The following is a 26,059-nucleotide window of genomic DNA, read 5'->3' as shown; positions in this document are numbered from 1 at the left end:
TTTTCTTCTATAAGAAAGGCGTGTCTTGACTTTCCCCCACTCTCCTTATCTAATGAGTAAAGCTGTTCACAACTGCAGCTTCCATCAGCCACAGAATAATTTTTTCCAGCATTTGTAGGACCTCCCTGTAAATCTGTAACATCCATAATACTGATCAGATCTTCTTATAAACTTTGTGTATAGTAAAATAACTGTCTGTTTTTTCAAACTGAACAGCCTGTTTCTTCCTGTAACCAGTGACCAGCTGGGTTTAGTGGCCAAAGAACGTACTTGTCACTCACCTCTTGTCATGGAATGAGGGGCACATAATCATATTTCTAAAGTTTCTACTTTCTTCATATCACTTGAAAAATCCTCCCTAGAAGCCATAACTGTTCCTGTTGTTTGTATTTCATTTTATGCAATTCCCAAACTCCGATGTCTTCTGGCATCAGAGCAGACCTGTAAAATCATTATGTTGGGTGAGGTCTGATGTAAGATTGAATTGAAGATCAATTTTTTTTTCTGTCTCTTACTTTTATTTTCTTTTAAACCAAATTGGGCCCGCACGACTTTGCATCCAGTGTAGTTCTATTGCACGAACCCTTTCACTGCACTGGTTCAGAAAATGTGCACCATATTTTTTAAACTGTACTCATAACACTTCTACAAGGATTATCTTAACAGCATAATAGAACATGGAGGAAAAAAATAAACAAGTGATTAGTTAGAAAATTGCAAACAATTCCTTGGTTTTTCTTTTATGTCTAACTCTTCCTTCTTGCCTTTCTGGGTTTGTGGGAAGGGCTGGGCTATAAGGAGAAAGAATTCCAAGGAGCCTCAAATTGAAATAAAAGAACCTATGGAGCACCAGATACAAGTCAGCTAGAAAGGAGGAGAAAAGATGGCCTCGAATATAAGCTGATAAACATTAGTTAGCTCTCTTACTTCCACCTCAGTACTCCCATTTATTATGGAAAGTTGAGTAGAAAAAATCTGAAATTTTAAATTTCCTTTATTATCTCTTTATTCCTTCAAATCAATATTGAAACATGTCTCAGTTTCAAAAAATTTCTGCATATATTAGATATGTCCAGTTATTTATAAAGAGAGTCATTCGACTAGATACAAAGTTACGGATTGGCTTATCAGTCTTGATCTTCGATTTTTTTCTATTTTTTTGAGACAGTCTCACTATGTCGCTCTCAGTAGAGTGCCCTGGCATTACAGCTCACAGCAACCTCAAACTCTTGGGCTTAAGTGATTCTCTTGCCTCAGACTCCCAAGTAGCTGGGACTATAGGCGCCCACCATAATGCCAGGCTATTTTTGTTGTTGTTGTTCTCATTGTTATTTGGCAGGTCCCAGGTTGGGTTCAAACCCACCAGTCTCTGTGTATGTGGCTGGCACCCTAGCCGCTGAGCCACAGGTGCCGAGCCATAACTTATTCTGTATGAACTGTGTGTGAACAGACAGTCCCTTTTTCTTTCTTTCTTTCTTTTTTTTTTTTTTTGTAGAGACAGAGTTTCACTTTATGGCCCTTGGTAGAGTGCCATGGCATCATACAGCTCACAGCACCTCCAACTCCTGGGCTTAAGCGATTCTCTTGCCTCAGCCTCCCAAGCAGCTGGGACTACAGGCACCTGCCACAACGCCTGGCTATTTTTTGGTTGTAGTTCAGCCGGGGCGGGGTTTGAACCCACCACCCTCGGTATATGGGGCCGGTGCCTCACCGACTGAGCCACAGGTGCCGCCCGACAGTCCCTTTTTCTCACTAGTAGGAAGTGAATCTTGCTTCATGAACTTCCACCAAGATTTAGTAATCTTGTGTTATTTTTATTTAGTGGACAGAGATTCATTTATCAACTTTGTTTTAAATATAACTTATTTAATTATATTTTTAAAAAATTACTTTTAAATATTGGCAGTATTTAAGAATCGTATCTCGAAATTTAAAAAAAAGAACACTTGGCTCTTCCAAGACAATATAATCTGACTTCAGCACACCACTGGGGACCTAGGGAAAAAGAAAACAAACAGGCATAACAAGCCACAGTAATATTTCGTCTAGGCAAACACAAAAACTTCTAGCCAATGTAACTCATGTTTATAGTGAATCAACTTGATACCGTTAATATTTATTAAGAATGTATTAATCTAGGAAGTTCTTTGTCTAATTCCTTATTTATTCTCCCCAATAATCTTATGAAGTTTGATTACTGGTATCCCTTTTTAATAAAGGAAGAAACAGTCACAGAAAAGTAAAACCACTTTTCCCCAGTGAGAGAGAGGGGATTAACTCTGACCTTGTTTAATTCACAAAGCCCATGTTTTTAACTAAAGTCTGTATCTACACGCCCTTCAAGCTACAATGATAGTCTTACAACCCTAAAGTCACTCACAGCTCTAACTTAACAGAGCAGTAGATTTGTTCCTCCATCAAGAAGGTCTAAAATACAGAAGTGTTCCTTTTTCTCCACATCCACGCCAATATCTGTAGTTTTGGGATTTTGTGATGTGGGCTGCTCTTACTGGAGTTAAATGGTATCTCAGAATAGTTTGGGTTTGCATTTCTCTGATGATTAAAGATGATGAGCATTTTTTCATGTGTCTGTAGACCATGCGCCTGTCTTCTTCAGAGAAGCTTCTGTTCATGTCTCTTGCCCACAATGAAATGGGATCACTTGTTTTTTTTTCTTAGTGGTAAGTTTGAGTTCTCTGTGGATTCTGGTTATTAGACCTTTGTCAGAAGTATAACTTGCAAAAATCCTCTCCCATTTTGAGGGCTGTCTATTTGCTTTACTTAGTGTGTTCTTGGCAGTGTAGAAGCTTTTTAATTTGATCAGATCCCAGTAATGTATTTTCGATATTGCTTCAATTGCCCAGGGTGTCTTCCTCATGAAGTATTCTCCCAGGCCAATTTTTTCAAACGTTTCCCCTGCACTCTTTCTAAAAATATTTATAGTTTCATGTCCTAAGTTTAAGTCCTTTAACCAGTAAGAGTCAATTTTTGTTAGAGGAGAAAGGTGTGGGTCCAGTTTCAATCTTCTACAAGTTGCCAGCCAATTCATTCAGCACTATTTATTGAATAAGGAATCTTTCCCCCAATTTATATTTTTAAAAGGCTTACCAAAAATCAAATGACGCTAAGTGTCTGGGTTCACCTCTTGGTCTTCAATTCTGTTTCATACATCTACCTCTCTGTTTTTGTGCCAGTACCATGCTGTTTTGATCACTATTGATTTATAGTATAGTCTGAAGTCTGGAAGTGTGATTCCTCCTGATTTGTTTTTATTTCTGAGTAATGTCTTGGCTATTTGAGGTTTTTTCTGTTTCCATATAAAACAGGACCAAAAATCATTAGGCAATAAAGATATTTGCACCAGACTGTTCACTGCAGCGCAATTCATAATTGTCAAGTCATGGAAGAAGCCTAAGTGCCCATTGACCCATGAATGGATTAATAAACTGTGGTGTATGTATACCATGGAATACTATGCAGCAGTAATTAAATGGAGACTTTTACCTCTTTTATGTTTACATGGATGGAGCTGGAAAATATTCTTCTTAGTAAAGTATCTCAGAAATGGAAAAAAAAATTATCCAATGTGCTCAGTACTACTGTGAAACCAATTTATAATCACTCACACTTGCATATGAAAAATGAAACACAACTTTAGCCTAGGATGAAGGAGGGAAGGGGAGGGTGAGGGGAGGGAAAAGGGTGGGAGGGATAGTAGGGGATAGTAGGGGGACCACACCTATGGAGCACATTGCAAGTGCAAGTTGGTTCTATCATGTGTAGAACACAAATGTCCTGATGCTATAATTGGGTAAATGAGGTGAAAGCTATTAAGCACTCCAATTTGTACAAATAATCAACACATTGAAAATGGCATAAATGTATTTATGATCTGTGTACAAAAGACTTAATAAAAAAAAAAAAGAAGGTCTAAAATAGCAAACATCATGCTGAGTAAGTCAATTGCGGAGACTGTAAGCTACTTCACTTTGACCTCCTTCCATGTGTGTGTGCACTCCTCACCTTATGACATAGTTTTATTTCCATGTAGCCTGAGCTCTCCAATTTCTGAAGAAATAAATAATTTGAAAGATCAAATGCCCCCCACCCTCCTATTTCTTAGATTTCCAACAATTATTCTGGGCTGGGGGCTCAGCTCTCCCTCTGCTTGTCACAGTGATTAACGAGGTTTAATTTCATGCTGTCTCCTGTGCTGTCTTTTTCCTTTCTCCCAATGACTCATAACTCTTCTACAAAGTCCAAACAAATGGCAATGGTATCTAGTTTTTATTTTTGGAAAATTTTCCCAGCCAAAATTCACAGAACCTCTTCACAGACAGCAGTTTAGAAATTCCTGTCCTTCACAGCCACACTTGATATGGCCAGAAGGCCCGTTACTAATATCATGGGTGGCATCCTGCCAGCTCAAAAGTTGTCCAGCTATGTGAATCAAGACTCAGCAGTAGGCAGCGATAAATACAGATAGGCAGCCTGCAAAAGAGCTCTGGGAAGGGCCGTATCTTCCTCAGGAAGTACCTTTGTGCCAGCACGAAAGCTTTAACACCACGGGTCTTTTCCTACACTTGAATCTGTGGACGCTTAGGAGTGTGTGACAAAAGGAGGAAGAGCCTGAGAGGAGAGAGCAAGACAAGAGGTCGTAGGTGTGTCTGGCAAACCAGAGTGGGATGGTTCCAACAGGGGCCCCGATGTCCACAGGCACATGGCCTGGCGGACCATCTCCATATGATTTGACACTGACAGGTTCTCGTTTCAAGGAGCTTCACACCACTGAAGACAGAGGGCAGGAACGGTCAAACTGTGTCTTCACACTAACAAGGAAGTCACTTCGGTTCTTAAAAAGTCATCCCATTGAGTTATTTGGAACCCACAGACAAATTGAAGAAAAACTCTGTTTCTACTCATATCATTTAACGCCCCCCACCAAAGGGGATTCATTACTTAATGTTGCACGTAGCCACCAGGTGAAACCTTCGGGTGGGAAACGGCCCCTTCCCAAAACCCTTTAAAACTCAGATCACAGACATCCCAAGGGGGTGCGAAAACACGGCTGTTCAGACAGCTCCAGACACCCAGACAAGCTTGACATAACTTTAATGAATTCATCAATGTGCTGACGATGTCTAATAGTCTAAATATGTGTGTGAGCCTGGGAGGACTTCAGATGCGGGATCCATGGGACTCAGACTCGGCCCTGTGGCTAATTTAAGGCTCAAGAAGGTTAACAACTGGTCCAGTATCAGTTTACAGATAATCCTCAATTTCCTCATCTGTAAGCTAAAGATAAAATTAAAATATACCTCACAGTGTTGTTAGTAGGCTCAAATGATATGACTTGTCCAAAACACTTACTAAATGGCAAAGTTCACACAGAGTTGTCATTGGATTTTTTTGGAGCAACTCACTCCTTTGTAAAAATGAGTTATATCACCAATTTCCATCATTGGTAATTTTTAAAACTTGTATATAAAACATACAGTACCTTATAAGACATGACTGTAGCATTGGTATTACAATTGTTTTTAAATTAGTCATGTTTTAAAAGTAGTCACCTTGGGATACCAAGTCTTCCAGATATTTTAAAAAGTGGAACCTATATAAAAATTGAAGAAAAAATTCAGTCACAGAAATCACTGCTCTGTTTGTGACCCCAAACAGTTTTCACCTTATTTATCTGACATACTTTGTGTGTGTTTTGGCCAAGACACAAATCAAGTTTATCCTCAAAGGAATGTATTTATGTTACCCTTCATGTTTACACATTCTAAAACCTTACTATTTAGACCTCCTTGTGGTTCTTTAGGCTAATCAGAGACAGAGCTGTAGTGCAAACTCTGATTTTTCTATCTCCAAAAAGATTTCTTATCCCAGGGAGAAATATTCCATTATTCTGTGGATGGTTCCCCTACTCCATGAACTAATTCAGTTCCAAAGCATAATTGCAAAAAACAGTTTGAATACACCACGAGTACATGATAATAATCTCTCAGAGGAGTCATGTTGAAATTTCTGACATGTTTATAAGTTCTGATGTATTCATTTAAAAGTCAGTCTGGTAGCTGTTGGTGGTATTGAAAACTAGTACAACTTCTGTAGAATACTGTATGGAGATACCTCAATGAACTTTTAGGTAGACCTACCATTTGACACAGCAATGCCACTGCGGGGTATATACCCAAAGGAAAAAAGGTCATTTTATAAAAATGACATCTGCACTTGAATGTTTATAGCAGCACAGTTCACAGTTGCGAAGACATGGAAACAACTGAGTAGATTAATAAAATGTGATATATGCATGCATGGAGTACTACTTAGCCATAAAGAAGTGATCTAGTGTTTTTTGTGACAATTTGGATGGAATTGGAGACCTTTCTTCTAAGTGAAACATCACTGTGGTAGAGAAACAGACACATGTGCTCAACACCAGGTTGGAACTGATCAGTCAACACTGAAGTGCAGAGATGGAAATTTTGCAAATCTCTATGAAAATCAATCTGGGAGAGGGGAGGAGGGGTTGAGTAGATTTATACCTACTGGGTACAGTGCACACATACAACCTTGACTCAATTTGTACAAAAAACAGTGTAAAGAAAATGTATACACTTCGCAAAGTCCTGAAATTAAAATAAGTAAATAAACAAATAAATATTTTAAAAGCCAATCTGTTAGGGTTTTTTTGTCTTAAAACATCTTTGTGTGTTATCTGTTTCTAAATCTCTCATTTTCAGAAGAAACCAAAGCTCCTAAGGTTAAGGCACTATTTACTAACCTTTGGGAGGATTGCCAAGGTCACTCAGGAAGTCAGCATCAAATCATGAGGAAATAGGCAATGAACCCAGACAGCTTTCTACAAAACAAAAACAATAGGGCAGTTAAAAAAAAAAAAAAGGATTCCCATATGTATATAGCATTATCAGTGTAAGGTTATTTTCAAATTTTAGACATATTTTTCAATCTTGAACATATCTCATACCTGTAATCCTAGCACTCAGGGAGGTTGAGGCAGGATGATCCCTTTACCTCAGGAGTTCTAGACCAGCCTGAGCAAGAATGAGACCCAATCTCTACTAAAAATATAAAAATTAGCCAGGCATAGTGGCGGGCAATTGTAGTCCCGCCACTATTTGGGAGGCTGAGGCAGGAGGATCACTTGAGCCCAGGAGTTTGAGGTTGCAGTCAGCTATGATAATGCCATGGCTCTCTACCTGGCCAATAGGTATGAGTCTGAAACAATAAAAACAAAAGTAAAATAAAATCTCCACTTTGTGCACTATGAACTCCTGCCGGGCAAGGTGCCTACTGGTTTGTCTTTCCTAGATCCTAGCACAGTACTGGGTACATAATAAAGCACGTTCAATAAATGTTTGATAATGAATCTATGGATGCAGAAAACTTAAACTATGAGACCATGTAAACAAAAAGGAATTTATGACATGTAAACACATATCCAACCCAATCAAATGTTTATCTTCTCATTTTCTTCACTTTATCTCTTAGAAAAGTGTCATGCGTTTCAACTCTGACTGATATTTTGAACAACATGTAGTCACGGCCACCCCAGGAGGACCTGAGTTGAGGACACTGCATGTGGATTATTGTTAATAGAATTATTTTTAGACCTTCTATTTAGCTGGATGCATTCCTTTGTGGGAATTTAAAGTGCTTCATTCACATGTCTGTGTAGTTGGCACACTCCTGTGAGCTGTGCAGAGCCAGGATTATCACCGCAATTCATGAATGAGGAGGCTGGAGAAACTTGACTCATTCAAGCTGCTCAGCTTTTAGGGGAAAGACGATTGGAAATGGTTTCCTTGTTCTTGGCATTTCTAGTGTGTGGAATTGCCACTCATTTTAGCATTTGGAATAACCAAAGCTTAACTGCTACAGAGAGATACAAGCATTCACACATCCGAAGGTCAGTTCAAAGCTAGCTGCCACAATGAAGAAAATTCTGGGTCAGTTCCTTTCTGCTCCCTGACGTGCTGGGCTTGGAGCTCAGTTACTGTGAATTCCTTCCTTAGAACTGCCTACAGAATTTGGGGGGCACAATGAAAAGTAAAACTGCAGGTTCCTTGTTCAAAAATCATTAAGAATTTTAGGAAGGATTCTGCAGAGCACTGAATTGAGCAGGGGGCCTTTCTGAGGCTGCTCACTGATGAACATAGATTTGTCTTTGAGGTTGTCCTGTTATCACCCAGATCCTCATCAAGTTTTACTCAGCTGTTATTACCCCGAAATCCTCTGTCTTGTCTACTCGATTTAAGTAACGTATGATTCAGCATGTCCGGTATGCTGAAATAAATCAGCGGGCAAAATCACTGAAATAAAAATCACTTGTGGTCATTACCTTGTTTAATTCCCTCACGTCTCCTGGGTGAAGTAGAACTTGGATTTCGTGTCTGGTCATTTGCTGCTGCACAGCGAACCATGCTAAAACTCAGCAGCTTGAAACAACCACCGTGTGTTTGTTCTCACCGTTGCTCAGAAGTTGGGTGAGAGAAGAAGGGATGGGCTGGGTCAGATTGTTCCTGCTCCCTGGGATATTCACTGAGCCCACGTAAAAGTGCATGGTCAGGGCACAGTTCAGCTGGGGGCCCACTGGCCCTGGGGGCAGCTGATGGGGGCTGTGAGCTGGGGAGCCTCAGTTTGCCTCCACGTGGATGTCCCAACAGGCTGGGGCATCATAAGGCAGCTGGATTTCAAGGGAGTAAAAGTACAAGCTGGAAATGCCTCTCAAGTCTTCAGCAAACAGACTGCACCATGTCAGCCCCACCAAATTCTGTTTGTCAAAGCAAGTCACGAGGCCAGCCCCCGGTGGAGATAGTGGGGAGACAGGTTTTGCTTCCTGATGGAAGACACAAAAACATCATAGTGAGAAGGGGTGAGACGACAGGGCGGTGAGGAATGTGTGGCCCTATTTTGTAATGTCTTAGCAACACCTTGCTCTGTGCCCTTCATGACCCACCCTGCTGACCGCTCCTTTCCTGCCTCCCCTTTCTTCCAAAGTACAATATCCCAGCCTTGATGATGATGATGAGGGTAACAACAGATCTGGGATTCAGTCTTTGAGTACTTCCTTTGTGTCAGGCACTGTGGCTGATGTGCATAAGTTATTTCTACACCTTACCCTTCCAATTCCCAAAGATGGAGGTAAAGGAGTATTTCATCCCCACTTTAGAGATGAGGGAACTGAGACATCCGGGAGCTTTACATGGCAAGAAAAAGACTGAATTGGAACTCAGACTCAGGTAGGCTGGATTCCCACGTCTGTTAACTTTTCACGAGGCCACACGGCTCTTCCAAAGTGTTTGCCTCACTCAATGTGAACTCCCAAGCTTTTGTCATTTTCACACACTTCCCCCTTTGCCTGGAAAGCCATCATCTGTCTCTTTTTCTCCCCATCCTTTTATCTTTCCCTTCCTTCTCCACTCACAATGGAAAAGCACATATAAAACTTCTGATGAAAATTTTTCTGATTACCCCAGGCAAAGTTAGGTGACCCACTGTGGTCTCTTATGAACTCTGCTTATTTTTTCCTTCTTAAGCATTTACTGTTTGAGTTTAGGGATTGTGTCTTAATTTGCATCATAACTGTGCTTGGTTTATCATCAATATTTAATGGATGATTATTAAGTGGAACTTATAAAAGCATGCTAACTTTGATAATTAAGATTACGTGCAGGCATGTTGATAATTTTTACTGAGATAAGCAATTGAAGTAGTCAAAATAGCCGGAACAATTGTCCATTCAGAGTTTCAGAAAATCTTTTCTGTGTGCCAGTTGCATTAGGCCATCCATTCATTTATCCAATTATTCAGGCTTTTATAGGGCACTGTGGACTTTGACAAGGTGTTCATGCAATCAGTCGCTCACTAAGAAAATTAACAGGTGTAAACACCGACCAGTCCTGTGTTTAAATGACACTAGAGTCTCTGTTTTGCTTTGCGTTGTTATAATCAATATGATTTACTAGCTGACCTAACACCCATTCCTTACCCTGCTCTTCCTTGATGACCTTCACTGTCACGGCTGTAAATACTCAATACTCACTTTCTCAGCCTTCCTTGCAGATAGCGGTACTCACAGGGCACAGTTCTGCTCGATAATACGTAACTTGTAGCATGCTAGTGCAGTTTTGTGAACATTCTTTTCTCTTCAGATAAAAAATAGACATGCCTGGCTTCATGTACACCTGTTCCTCTATCCCCCTCCTGTGAGGACAGACATGATGTGGGGAACTGTAGTCATCCTCCAACTATGAAAAATGAGCACGTGCTGAGCATGGCCAAGTGTGAGGACAGAAAAAACCCAACTCCCCCGTGCCACGGCTCACCCACCTCACCAGCCTCCTGACCATCTACATTCAGACTTGGTGCCAAGTGAAAAAAACAAAAGAGAGAGAGAGAGAGAACCATATTTTTTGAACCATAAACAGTTAATTTAAACCATAATCTCTCTCACTTGTAGCCAAATGCATTCCAAATTAACACAATATAATTTAACAACAGAGTGTGGAAATTACCTCAAAGGGTGTGATGTGTGAAACTATTTTAGTTAAACAGCAGCATTACAACATGAGCCTACAAGGGCAGGGATATTTGTTTTTGTTTTATTTGTTGTGATATCTCTAGACCTTAGAGCAATCAATGATTAGCGCACAACAGGCATTCAAGTAATATTTTCTGGCTGAAGGAATAGGCAACAGTATGAGGCTCTAACTCCTGAATTGTCCCAAATTCGCTTCTATAAGATGTAAGATGCATTATTAGCTGTGCATTTTCTTGGCTTTCTGAAACCCAATGGCCGCTAAACAGATCTTGCAGTGAAAACTTTATGCAGCCTCAGAAGTCAAAGAAATAAATCACAGATGCTTCATTTTCTGAAACTCCTAAATTTGGTGAAATCCCATGCTCATTCTATTATAATATCATGAAGGAAGAGGATTCCAGCAGAAGGACCTGAATGCTCACCTATAAATGGAGAGTCAGATTACATTTCACCTGGTTCACCTGCTGCGCGACTGTGTGTGCCTGACTCCCTGGTGCTGTTTCTCAGGCAGGATGTGATCTGATAAAAGCGTTGCTTGATGCACCAAAATGCACTTGTTAAACTTTAATTCATTGTCTCCTCTCTTCATTCCCCATCAGAGAGATGAGAGAGGTTCATGAGGCAGAGCAGTGTAACTTGCTGGACTTTGAGTTTTATGTGTGTGCTCAGAGGTATTTCACTATCTTGGACATCCAGCATCACTCAATAGACCAGAAGCATTGAATGAGACAACGTATCTGGGGGAGTTCCACACGAAATAATTCAACATGACTCATCATTCCTCCATCCAATCTTCTAAGAGATACTTTTTTAAAGGAGAATTCTTCCTCCTATTGACCTACTCTAACACAAACATCTTGCTTTTTCTCTGAGCACTCAATATGCCTTTGAGAAAATATTTGTGTGCACAATTAAGGAGAAGCTGCTGGTGTCAGGAAAACAATGCTAATGTCAATCCAAATAACTGGGCAAAAAGTTCACTGTCCTGTCAAAAATGAATGCTGCCCTCTGAAAAAATACTATTGGGAACTATTATTATTCTTCCTCTTTTTTAGAAAATCGTGATGAAAGAGTCATCCTAATTCTTTAAACCAGTCCCTTGCCAATCTTCATAACTACTGTACTGTATAGAAAATGAGGCCAATTGTGTGATTCAAAGCGGATTTTTGTGCTAAATAGTCCTGCCTATAATGAAAAAGGGAGAAAAAGTATGCTCTTGAGAACAGCCGAAACTAGTCTAATACTTTATGTGAGGGAAGCCTGAGGTTATAGCCTATTCTCACTTCATTTTTAAATAAGAAACACATGAGTTCAGTTTCCCTGAATGTGCTATATTCTGGTGAAAAGACATGAAGGCCTTAGTTTTTTCACAAGAATGGCACAATCTTAGGAAGGCCTTTGGTCTGGTTCCCCATTTTCCTTTGGAGCTCACTAGCTCTAATAAGTGCAGTAACAACCTGGGATATTTCTCTAAATTGCACCTGAATGTTAATTAGGAGAAACGAAATGTATCTGGGAGTTGTCTGCCTGGGATTTCCACTTAGGCTTTTCCCCACCATGTGCACAGGTCTGTTTGCCCAGCTTTGGAGAATTTGTGCTGGATTTGCTTCTGCAAAAAAGAACTGGATTCTTTTGCTGATTTTTTGACCCCTGTTCATACAGCTATCATACCTTCTCTAGCAATGGGGGATCTGGGCTTTGCTTTTAAGGGAGGGCCTGGGGGAAGAGTCAACTGGCAGGTCAGGGACAGGAAGTCAAGAAACACTGGGATCAGGTGGCAGCGGCTCAGCTCCTTTCCAAGGAAACTGAGCAAGAATGAAGACTCAAGGACACTTTTCAGAGAAAAGCAAAGACAGCCGTTGTATCAAGGGCTTGGCTCTGCTGAAGCTCCCATCCGCTATTGCTGCTCTGCAAAAACATTCCCAGCTGCGCAGCTGGCCTGCTTTATAGAAGGATGGAATGCTTTACTACAGATGTGATGTGCTACAAACTGCAGTTGAACGTCCACAATCAATCACTTCCCTACACTGACCACCTGCCTATGTTGACATAGTTTCACAGACCGGACATGTATCACATGTACAGCGGGCCTAGTTCCTTATGTTGACCACCTGGATGTTAACCAGTTTGTTACAGACCCATGGGTGGTCAACTTACAGAGGGTTGACTACAGCATCAGACAACCTTGAAGAACCTTAGACTTAATTTATGAAGCAGTAAAAGGTCTGAATGCTCCGCAGAGCATCTCCCAACCTTGATTTCCCAGGAGTATCCCTTTTGCGAGTCTGCGGGGTATGCTCTTTTGGACATGGAGGTCGGATCACTATTTTGGGAACTGACTCAGGAACAGCCAGCTTGGCTGCATTCATGCTCTTGAGTGTATATAGGCAGCCATAAAATTGGCTTCTTAATGTGAAATGACACCTGATATGGAACTGTCCCCGAGGGAGGTGTCAAACACAAAAACTTAATGGAGACTAGGGAGCGCATGTCCGGCAGAGCACGTACCCTGAGCAAAGACTTATTTATATATAGTAAAAGGAGCTTATCAAAATGAACTCTGTGATGAATTTAGAACTGTCTCCCACATGCCTTATTGGATGATTGCCATTTGGGCCTCAGTTGCCTTGGTTGAGGTTACTATGACTTTCTAGAGGCCATGTCAAAAAAAATTACAAATATATATATATATATAAAAGAATACCTATTTTAGTATTTGTGAAGAGCCAGACACTGTATTAAGTTCTTTTTGAGCATTTCCTCATAGGTTCATGACTGAATTCCTTGAGTGAGTTACCATTATGTGCCATTTTACAGTAAAGGAAACGCCTGCCTTTCATCTTAGCACTTTGGGAGGCCAAGGTGGGAGGACTGCTTGAGCTCAGGGGATTGAGATCAGGCCGAGCAACAATGAGACCCTATCTATACTAAAAATAGAAAAAGTAGCTGGGCGTCATGGCAGGCGCCTGTAGTCTCAGCTACCTAGGAGACTGAGGCAAGAGGATCGCTTGAATCCAAGAGTCTGAGGTTACTGTGATGATGATGATACCACAGGACTCTACCCAGGGCAAAAGTAAGACTCTGTGTCAAAAAAAGAAAGAAAGAAAAAGAAAACTGATTTAGAAAGGTCAATTAACCAATGAATGCTTAACCCAGGTCTGGCTGAATCTGGTGCCCCCAATCTAAACTGATAGGCCTTGTTGAATATTCACTCATAATTTCAAAGTCAGGCCTTACACTAAAAAAAGCTAAGAAACAATAATCTGGAAAATAGGGGAAAGTCAGAACTGTCTCATTAAATAGCCAGACAGACTTGAGTTGCACATGGACTTAAAGAAATTTATGTATTTACTTCACAGAGGAATCAATTTCAGAATAGCCAGTTTATCATGATACTCATGAAATCTTGTTTCTTTCACCTATTGGGTGATTTCCGGTGACCTGACACCGTTAGGTAAGGGTGCATGCACCGTCAGGAATTTTCTCACTAAGAGTTACTTTAACTCACATGATTAAATGGGCCAATATCTCCCCAGGAAAAGGACTGGCTGGGTTAGTGCAAGGCACTTATCAAGCCCTAGTGCTTGAGCAGCTGCCCCAATTCTAAATGCAGAATACAAATGTCTACACACAATAACTAAGAAAATGCCATGAAGGCTACGTTGAACAGTGGGATGAGAATATTTCAGATTGTATATGAAACCAGCACATTGTACCCCTTGATTGCACTAATGTACACAGCTATGATTTAACAATAAAAAATAAATAAATAATAAAAAATAAAAGTGCTAATGTTTATTTTCCCCACTAGAGGGCAGTGCTTGAAAGACTAACAGTCCTTACCTCCGAGGTTAAGCAGCACCAAGGACTAGAACAATTACCCCATTGTTACTTTTCCCAGTCCACGTGCAGGGCACACAAAGATTGTACTTCTTTGGTGGAAAAAAAGGAGAAATAAATATGTTTTCTCTAACGTGAGGCAGAAGTCAATGGCCATGCTGTAAGTTGCTGAGCACAAAGAGAAATGCCAGTAAAATTTAATATGCAAACATCCGAAGAGTGCACTGTAGAAGGATTTCACTTACGTTTAGAAGGATGTCTTCTAGGGAGACATCTTCTCTTGTTCAGTAAAGTAACGTACCACAAATGCAATATAGTACAAAATGTTCAGTTAAAAAATATAGGACACTATGTGATGGTGAAGCTTTGCCCTTTTTTTTAGTCTTACTATGTTGCCCTCGGTAGAGTGCTGTAGTGTCACAGCTCACGGCAACCTCCGACTTCTTGGGCTTAAGAGATTCTTTTGCCTCAGCCTCCCAAGTAGTTGGGAGACAGGCGCCTGTCATGATGCCCGGCTATTTTTGTTGTTGTTGCAGTTGTCATTGTTGTTTGACAGCCCCGGGCTGGGCTAGAAACCGCCAGCCTCGGTGCATGTGACTGGGGCCCTACTCACTGAGCTACGGGTGCAGAGCCAAACTTTGCCCTTTGAAGAAAAGGATAAGGGCTGGAGGGGGAGCAGTTAAGAGTGTTTGAAGATGGATTTAAGGATTGTACAACCCTCTTTTGGTTACCTGCTGGCATCTTCCAGGAAGAGCTTCACTAATTAGACTGTCAAAGTAGAGACATTGTCTCCTTAAACCATAATTAAAGCCCACAAAACCCAGAACTTGACCTTTACTTTAACAAGGACAACCTGCACCCTGAGGGATGAGTTCAGCATTCAGACTTTTCAAAAGGGACTGGTGGGAGTGGGGGCTGAGGAGGAATCCCAGTGAGCGAGTAAAGGGGTTTGTCAGTGGGCTCCAGAGTCAAAACTCCTCATTTTCGCAGAGTGAACCCAACTGAGTGGCTGCAGAGTCACAGAGTTGGGAAACACTGGAGAGTGCAGCACAGTGCTGGGTACTGCAAGGGGGCTACAAAGATTGTAAATCTTTTTTTCCCTGACTTGAAAGATAAATGAATACACTCAACAGCACAAATGGAAGATGAGGGATGCGAGAAAAGTGGAGAGAGGCCAGTGTGAGGGTGGGAAACAGAGGGCACTGCTCCCGCTCAGCTCAGAAAAGCAGGGCCCCTTTCCACTAAAGGCTCGTATTCTAGGGGAGGAGGTACCTGACACCCAATTACCCACCCACTCCCCTCACTGAAGGACACCCTATCTGAGTATTGGGTAGTCACTCTCATTCATTTTCTGCCCTTTATTTCAAGGAATAGTCCTGAGGACCTTGACAGCAAGCTTTCTAATAAAAACCACCACAGTCTGAAAGATCAGCATTTTGTCCAGCCCTCCCGAGCTCTGGGCCCCTGTGTGGTACTGCCCAGGACAACTGGCCACTCTGGGCAACACAGTTTTCCTCTTTGAAGAATGCAATTACAGATACACCTGGATCACAGAATCGGGTGTCCAGAATATGGACAGACAGAAAATAAGAACAGAAACAGCTCCAATGCCCTCAAAGACTCCTTGTCTATGGACCCATCGTGATCTTACAGACTTCACGAATTTCAAAGGCATAGGTTTTACTCAGCCTTTCCTTTGGAGATACAAAAATTTAACCCCAGATAAATGGAGACCCTGATTATTCACATTCCAAAGGTTCTTCATCTTTAAATTATTATTATTATTTTTTTCAGTTTTTGTCTGGAGCTGGGTTTGAACCCACTACCTCCGGCTTATGGGTCCGGCACCCTACTCTTTTGAGCCACAGGCACTGCCCATCTTTGAAATGTTTTTCAAAAAAGAAAAAAAAAATCCAGAACTGTTTTCTTTTTTCAGATAAGTTAGCTACAATTGTAGCCAAAAGTTGGAGATTTTGGAGATCTTTCAGGTGCTTCCCCCCATGCCCCACCCCCATGGGTAGAAAAGAAAACAGCAATCAGGATGTTTTCCTTAAGTTAGAGCAAATTTTTGGAAGAGCTTGTTGTAAAACCACGTCTTCTGATTCTTAGCTTTGTAGGTTGGTCAGATGAGAACTGTAAACACAAGATTAGAATCAGACATAAAGATGAGGCGATTTTAAAACCGTCACATTATTCAATGAAATTTGCTTTTTAAAGAACTCTATATTGTGTAACTATTGAGAACTATATTTAGAAGAAATATTGAAGTACACATATCAAAAGTCAGAAAAGATGTGTACAAATAGTGTTTGTCCACATAAATAAAGATTACATCATTATGCGGACAAATGCTATTTATTATATTCAGTCATTACCCAACCAAGTTATTTTTAGTCTTATCAAAATCAATACGGCAATAAAATGTCTCCTTTCCTTCTAACCCCCTTATTAAAATGAATTACATTTGTTTTTCTCATACATAGAAAGATAAGTTTCTTAATTACAGGAACTGCTTATCAGCAAGATGTAAAATAGCAGGAGAGTCATTTGATGGTTCAGCTAAGAAGGAAAAGAAATGGTAGGAAAGGAAAACTTCAGGCTAAAAGAATTCTTGGGCAAAGAAAATAAAATCTATATTCATAAAGGATTTCATTTTTTTAAATTGAAATGTTTCCTGGAAAGGAAAGCAAGTATACAAGTGTGTATACGTATGTTGCCATTTAAAATGACAAAAATAAACTGTTGTATACCTTTGCTAGAACTTTTTTAAATAAAAAAGATCACCTCCCCTCCAGGATGGACCTGGCAGACTGTGGGTGGCTGGGGCCCTCAGGAGTATGAGCGGGTTGTGACCTCAGAGTCTCCACCAGATGCCTGTGAGTAATTAGAGTTTTTTTGGCATCTTACATTGTGAGAACTTCATGTCACAGGTACTTAAAATAAATATCCTACAAATGGAGGGCAGGGAATTATCTTCTCTCCAGAAAGCAGGAAAGGAGCAGGTGATTCTCCAGACTTAGCCCTATTGGGAGCATGGCTGATACCTGGGCAGCCAGCTCTCTGCAGGCTTGGTGTCTTGCCTGTCAATCAAAACTGTTTGGGAAATGGATTCTTGATGTCGGGTTAAGGACCTCAGGCCCGAAACAAAAAATCACGTGGCAAGTGGACTCATTTGCATTTAATTTCTATGAATTTACATGTCATGGTGACAGGTTTTAATTTCCTTCACAAAATAGATTAGTGAAAGTCGCTTACACAGAATTGATACAAAGATTTTTCAGCCCGGTTCATCTGCAATATACATACAAATTGAGTCTATTAAATCACAACCCCAAGTTAAGAGGAACAGATAGACACTGGGTATTTGGGGGCTATTCATTTTATCCTTCTTCTTCTTCTTTTTTTCCTTAATAGAAAGGAATATTTTGAATATATTTGGGTGTTGGTAAGTGAAAAGGAGTTTAAATTCACCCAGCCTTTGGCAGGAGCAGTTTAGAGTCCCATGATCTGTGTAGTATATATACCGTCAGTCCCTCTATCTACCCACCTACCCATCTCCTAACCATCTTTCTATTTACTAAAAGTAGTTTTCCAAAGCCTTTTTAACTGTAGGGTACGTAAAAAGAAAAAAAATCTCATCTGAAAATATAACATAGGAACAAAGATGTTCTCTCTCTATCTGGGGCAAAGCCCATACCCAGGCTGGTTCTACTGGGTCCCCACCTGTGGGTGGAAGGAGAGACGTGTGTTCAGGACAGCAGGCAGTGGTGGCTGAAGGAACGCTGCTACCCTGGCAGCTGCTGCTGGCAATCTCGAGAGGCAATGCTTGCAAACCAGCCTGTGTAACAATAACCAAACAGGCTGCTTCAGTCTTTGCCAACAGCAGAAATAAAGAATTCATTATGATTAATTAATAAAATATGCAACCCTCTTATTAAGCTGTACTGACTGGAAACACTGTAACAAAATTAGCAAACACTCTAAATAATAAATCTTATATGTTAAATATTCCCCAAATCCTAGCCCATAAATAAAAAAGAAAACCTTCCAAGAGGAGTTTGGGAAGAATCAATTGTTAGCCATTTTTTAAGGAGGCATTTCAATTTATATTCCATACTGCAGTGGAGGAAGTGGTTTACTTCCTTGCTTGCATTTTACACTGCTTGCCTTTTAATTGAAATCTATAAAGAAAGCTATTTGGGTTGTTGTTTAGTATTTGTATAGTTGGCCAAGTGGCGCTTCATCGCGTACGTGAGTTGGTTGGTTGGGGACTGTAAACTCTCAGAGGACAGGACGCCCAGCTGCTTCACTCCAGACTCTGCCAATCGTCACTTATTGTCAGATGCCTGGGGATGGCCCTGGCATCAGAGTCCTTTCTGTTGCTTCCTTTTCCTCCCTGTTCTCCCTCTGGTTCCCATTCACACTTTTTAATAAGAGTAAACCACTTCCCTCTGTAAAAAGATTCTACCCACAGAACTTTCCTGTTGAGCATCTGTCATCTGGGACCCAGAACTCCATAAATGCAGAGGCTGTTTGGCTGCAGCCAAAATAATTCTGAGAGATGTTGAAGTTATAGGGGCCCCGCTGGTTGTATGTCACTAGAGAAGTGTTGCTCTTTAAAAAGAAAATAAAACATGGAATCCCCAAAACTAGACATGAAATTATTCAAAAAAAGCCCAGCTGAGCAGAATTTACAGTGCGAGTGCCACCATTGCATAGTGAACGTCAGAAACAGAGATGGGTGGGTGATGAGTTACGGTTCTCTACAACAATGAAACATCCAGGTTGGGTGTCTTCTTAAACCTGTGTTCCTTTTCCCTTTGAAGCCTTTGCAGATTACATGTGATTCCTAAGTGCCTAACAAGGGACAAAGTCACCAAACATCTATTCTTCAATTGCTGTTTCAAGACAGGAATCTCTGTACTTTAAAAAAAAAAAAAAAAAAAAGTAAAATTTTCATGCAAGAGCAAAGCTTTTGAATTTTATGTCTCTAAGTAAATTTGGATTGGTGCGTTGGTCCCAGGCATTATTGTAGTTTTCAGACCTTGGGCAATAGAATTGAGTGTAAGTGGATTTTGCTTCTTACATCTGTTCTGACAGATGTAAGATGTTGCGTCTTACATTTCTCTTCTGACATCCCAATGGAAGGAAGGGGTAAAAAATGAGGTGAGGCCGCTGAAAGGGAATATTGCTCCTTCTCAGATCTCAGGGCTCGTAAGGCTTTATAGAGCACGTATCTGACCACTTGGAAATGCATTTGTTCATTCAGCAATCGCTCCACAGATGTTTACTGGGGGCTTGAGAATTATGTGCATGATGCAGGTTTGCATCATAATGAACAAAGCATATCTCCCTTCCACAAGGGCTTATGGGGTAGTGCTATAGACACAGAGATAATATAAGGTACAGGCAGAGAGCCCACCAGGGTCCCAGTGCCATCTCGGAGGGCCCCTGAGATGAGCGGGCCTAGGGGATGTGTGCGAGAAAGTGGCACCAAGTGAGGAGAGAGAGAGAGAACTGGGCATTAGATTTTGAAGGGCTTTGGGTGCCAATTAATTTATCTGACCTTGATCTGCTTTGGCATTTCTCAGACTTTGATATCCTGGTGTGGCCACATCCCCAAACCACAGGATAAATAAGAAATGTCTTCCTGAAGCATTGCTTTTGCTAAGTGGTGAGTAATTTAAAATGTTTGTTACTAAAAATGTAGAGTGCAAAATCTGCATAGATTTGTGAGATAAACCATGAAGTTCCTGAGTGAGGTATTTTGTGGCCTGGGGAACTTTAGGTTGCATCTCCAGGCTTGCTCTGTCCTGTGCCATTTGGGGAAATCCTGGCAGAAACGTTTGCCAAGCAGATGGTAACCAGGAGCTACTTGAGGGTTTGAAGCAGACCGATGACAAGAGCCAATGTGCAGTTTAGCAAGACCTCAGGCTGCAAGGCAGGTAAGAGAGTGAAAACAAGAAGGGCTGCCAGGAGGCCGTGGCGGGGACAGACCTGAGAAACACACTGGCTTGAACTAGGCTGGCAGCAGCAGGGATTTTAAAAGGTCGTTTGTCAGATCTTAGGACAATCCACTCAATGGGATAGTTGTTGATTCATTCATTTAATGCACTTTCATCGAGTGGTTATTATCTTCCAGGCCTTGTGCTAGGCTCTGAGAAGGGTGTACTCAGAGAATAACCCTGCCTTCTATTCTAGTGAAAAGACACAGACGAAACCAAATCAATAAGAAATTAGCTCAATCCCGTAAGTTGGTGATAAATGCTCTGAAGGAAATGAACTGAGCAATGTGATATTTCCTTGGGCAGCAGATAAGGTGCTTCGGAATGGGATTTGGAGAGAGGAGAGAGGAGGAGGCAAACATGATGCATGAACGGCAGTTTCCCATATTAAGACTCGGAACATAAGGAGACAGGAATATGGGAAGGAATGAGGTTGGTTTCCATCTGGGAGATCCAGGAGCAGATGCCCGCAAGACAGTTACTTTGGAATCTGTATAGAAAATATGAAGAGATGAGAGATATAAAAACATACGTGCTCAAGAGCAATCGTGCACAGTCACTCACACAAGGATATCACACACAGCCACCCAGAGATGGGGAAGGACTGGAACCAAAGACCAAAATAACAGCAATGCGAAATGAGAGCAAGGCCCCAGAGCCCTCCTCTGAGCAGGTGCGGGGGTCTAGAGGAATGAAGATGCGTTCTTGATTAACTAAGGATCATCATTACGAGTGTACCAAACGGCCTGTCCCCTCACCTTCAGTAGACACGGTCAGTGGCTTGGTGGTTTGATTGGCACATGCGCTGCTCTGCTTTTCTTCGTGGAAATAACTACACGTGTGTGCACGGGGTGCTCAGCTGATCCTCCTCCTGAGGATGCTTGAGACATCATCCATTCCTCACTGTCCACCTGAACTCCAAAGGACACCTGCACAGTCCCCAAAGAGACCCCACGTCATAACGAGACTCATGCCCAGCAGCTCAGGGAAGCCATGGAGAGAACGAGGGAATCTGACATTCTTCCTTGCAAGTTTCCCAGAGCCCAAATTAGGGAATTTAAAAGCCCAAGTTTCAAGGATGTGTTGACATTGAAAAACTCCTATTCTTTTCCTCCCCAGACCATGTGAGACAATAAAACCCCAGGGCAAAAGAGGAGGAAGCCCAAGAAACTCTTTCTGGGAAGGAGTGGAGGAATAGCTCATAAACAACCCTTTTTTTCTTCACACTCCCAGAGTCCGTCAGCGGCGATTGCCCAATAATGCCAGCATTTACATTGACCTTTCAGTGGGTTCTTTGGCTGGGGACAGTTTTCTGTGAGGCAGATTTAACTGAGATCTGCCCACTGGTCTTCACTAAAACCGTTCATAATTATAAAAGCCACAGACCTCACTTGTGGAGTCTTCCAAGGTCAATATTGAAGAACACCCCACCTTCAGGGAAAAAAACGCCTGCATGAAAGGCCACTTTGAGAAGGGAAGGGAAGAAGGCAAGTTTCTTTTCTAACGTGAGCCTTGAAATAGGTCTTGTCATGGGTTATTCTATTACAGTAAATGGAGATGAGTGATTCTTTCCTGGGAACGGGGTTATATGTGAAGAGTAGACGTAAGAGCCACAGTGTCCTAGCCAAAGCCAGAAAGACAGACATCGTACGGGGGTGTGGATCTGTGAACTGGTCACTCAGGGAACAGAAGGAGGAAACTGGATGTTAAAAGAAGAGACCAAAACGTGGTGCAAATGACATACACTTATCCAAATGCCATGTTCTGGAATTGAATGTGGGTTTGTAATTCTTTTTGTTCTTCTCTATTCTTTTCTCCTGTAAGTTCAGTGTCAGGAGATTCCCAGGACGTGCCCCAGCTCTGAGGCTGTTTCTCTACGCATCTCGGCTACAGCCCCACAGACAGCAAAACCTCCTCATTGACTAAGTCTAGACGGGAGGGGCTATCCAGTGACCAAATATGTGTGCCCATTTGTAGTTTTTTTTTTACCAAGAAAAAAAAATCAGGTGGATTCTGTGAATATGTGTATAATTCTATAATTGTACCTTTCCAAACAAAACGACTAGATGGCACTGCCAACGTTTTTCTTAAGAGTAAGACAAAACCCAGGGAGATGAATTATTGAGGACTACCATAGGGCAGTCCCACATTAGGCTGACATCTTAAAAACAGTTTTAATATAATATTCAGAACAAATCACAAGATAGGCAGAATTTCCAGTTTAAACATAAATATGAGGAAATTGAAATTAAGAAAAAATGTCATTTGTCTGACACTGACAGGAAGAATCTTCCAACATTGGATCCTTCAAGTCTAAATACTTATTTTTCTTGGTGTGTATGTATTTCTATTAGATCTCTTCACGTATTTGGAGAAAACAAAAAAAGAACAACATAAATTGAAATAAGACCCACAATAAGGGAGCTGGGTGCTGTCCTGAACGAGTCACCCGGCTGCTGTCAGGAGCAGAGGTGCTTCAGGCTTCGGTCTTGGTGAATTCATACCCACTTACGTCCTGGTTCTCCATTTTGCCAATTTTCTCCAAATTTTAAACTCATCTAAATGCCAAAGTCAGTTCAGCTACAGCATATCCTTCTCTCCCCCACAAACATCAAAAAGACGTGCATAAAAGCAGAATTATGTTTAAATTTATAAAATAAGAAATATAATGACCAAGTTAAATGGCAATCATGTTAGTCTGATCACCACATTCTGTTCCCATCCACATAAAGATAAGCTTCATGAGATGCCAGATTAGGTTCTGAATAAACAACATTTTATATATTATTTTAAAATACACTGATCAGACTCCAGTAGCCATCCACACAATTGGGAATTGATTTCTAGGCTGACTATACCAAGATGTGAGGCAGTCTAAAATATTTACCTCTAAACTGACAATGTTTGCCTCTCATGTTCCATTTCCAGTGCCTTTTTGGCTAAATAATTCATTTACTACATTAGCACAATTAATTAGGCTATTGAAAAATGTTGAGGCCAGGGACTTCTTTTGATTGATTGATTTTTTTTTTTTTTTTTTACATTTCTTGAAATACATTAGTGTTTGGCCATTTTATGTTTGTAACTCAACTTGCAGAAAATAGCTGTTAACTTTATCCAAATCCAGTCCCCAATCCCACCTGGGGTGAAAAGAACCATTTGAGTGCATTAGCTATACCTGGACAACAAAAAATCCAGTTTCATTGGATGATCATAATGAATTAGACAATAGCAAAACTAAGATGATAGTGATTCTACATGTAAATGATACCATTTATTTGGGCACAACTGTCCTTTCATCTGATGCCTCATTGAGAAAAATTTCAAGCAGCTCATTTGTAGCATGAAACGGCGATTCTGGAGAAAAATTTCCTCATAAGCAATTATACGAAATGTAAATAAAAATGCTGCCACCCAGTGAATTTGTTAAATTGTGCTCTTTCTGTTTCAGGGCCTCGATTTAATTGTCATCTGTCTGTAAATACCCGGAGGAGAATTTGCCATCACTTTAAGAAGATAATGAGGGTAGTTTTCCTGATATAATTACTCAAAGACAAGACAGCACTGTGTCGACTGCAGACACTTGCGCAAAGGAAACGATTTGTGCACGAGGTAAATTAAGGACATGAAAGAAGAAACAGTACTTTTAAATCTATTAAAATATCAAGAAAAGGTCGAGGAAAGATGGTGCCATGGAGCTAATGAAGGTTACGTTCCAACACACAATTGTAATCCCACTCACTCACAGAGAAAAGCGTCTGTCCATTATGAACATTACAGAAATCCACCAAATTTCAATTAGGTTGCTGTTATAAATGCTGGAGAAAATAGATGGGTGAGAGATAATTACTAACCACAGATCCCTACTTTTCTAGGGATGAAATAAGGATGTTGAATGTGCCTGAATTTCAGGTCATATGAAAAGGAAGAAGGACAATTTTAGAGTGAATGGAAGAATGGTGACTCAGAAAACTGTCCTTACAGGTGGAACAGGCTCTGGGCAATCCAGGAGCAGGAAGAAGTCCCTCTCCCAACAGCCCTGCCTTTATTCTGTGCCAGGGAAATTCCCCCACGACATTTCCCCATGACAGCACCGCTTCTATTTAAACTCAAAATGCCATTGGGAATGAAGGAACATTAAGCTGCTGCCAATTATTTACTTCTTAGTAGGAAACAATTTTAACAACATTTTTTTTGACAAAAGTCTATATACCAGGCCCAGTAACAACCACTGGAAATATAACATGGAACTAACCCAGTCCCGTAGATCCTTGTTTCACGGGTCTTAGAGTCTGGCTGGGGAGACAGCTGTTAATCAACCCTTAAATGAGTGTTTAATGACACACAGATAAAAGCTGGGCCTAAACCCGCATGTGACGTCATCTTGACTGGGGTCTTGGGGAAGTTCAGGGAGAAAACAGTAGTTGAACTGATTGTGGAAGGATTTACAGGCTACAACTAGGTGAAGGGGAGGATGGAAAATCATTCTGAGCAAAATATTAAATAACAAAAAAATTAAATAGTTTGATGGCTAGTGAGTATGCTCTATTATTTAGGCATGAAAAGGAATGATTTCCTGATGAATGCTGCAGTGTGATGGACCTTGAAGATGTTATTCTCAGTAAAAGAAGTCAGGCGTAAAATGTATAATTTCATTTCCTTCCCTCCCTCCCTTTCTTCCATCCTTCCCTCCTTCCTTCCCTTTCTTGGTAGTGTTTCGCCCTGTTGCTCAGATTGGAGTACAGTGGCATGATTATAGCTCACTACCGGCTGAAACTCCTAGGCTCACAGGATCCTCCTATCTTAACTCCTGAACAGCTGGGATTACAGGCACAAACCACCACGTCTGGCTAATGTTTCCTATTTTGTACAGACAGGGTCTCAGGCAATCTTCCCAACTTGGCCTCCCAAACTGCTGGGATTACAAGCATGAGCCACCGCACCTAACTGTGCGATTCCATTTACAGGAACTGTGCACAATAGACAAATTCATAAAACAGAAACCAGATTAGTGGTTGGCAGAGACTAGGGGTAGAAGGGAAAAAGGACTGACCATTTAATAGGTATGGATTTCCTTTTGGGATAATGAAAATGTTCTGGAACTCAGTAGTGGGGATGACTGTCCAACATTGTGAGTATCCTAAAACGCCATGGAGTTGTCCACTTTACAATGGTTAAAATGGCGAATTACAGGTTATGTGTATTGTATCACAATTTTTTAAAAAGCCAAATGTTCAAAGTCCTGGGAGTAAGTACAGCAGCTCCCAGGAGCTGAAGATGGCAGAGTGGGTGGGTGATAGACCCTGGGAATAGGAGAGAGACACGAGGCCGGGACAAGAGCGTGAGGAGGCATCAGGGCCTTGCTAGGCTTTGCCTTCGTCTTGAAGGGAATGGGAACCTCTGAAAGTCAAGTGTGCATATTTGTGTGGAGGAGAGATTTCCAGGTGTACATAGATGTCTATAAACGATCTTTATACACCCAAGTGAGAGTGAATTTTTATGGCCTTGAAAGGAAGGTCTGATGGAAGAGGGAAGCCATGTCCATGGAAAAATGTTCCCAGTTCTTATGGGGCTGATTCCCCCATTCTCCTGGACAGACCTACATGGGAGATGAGCATAACACATAGGACATTTCAGAGTCAGGGAA

This window comes from Nycticebus coucang, chromosome 3 (genome assembly GCF_027406575.1).
Source record: "Nycticebus coucang isolate mNycCou1 chromosome 3, mNycCou1.pri, whole genome shotgun sequence".
NCBI classification, from domain to species: domain Eukaryota; kingdom Metazoa; phylum Chordata; class Mammalia; order Primates; family Lorisidae; genus Nycticebus; species Nycticebus coucang.
Note: the sequence above shows the minus strand (reverse complement) of the source record.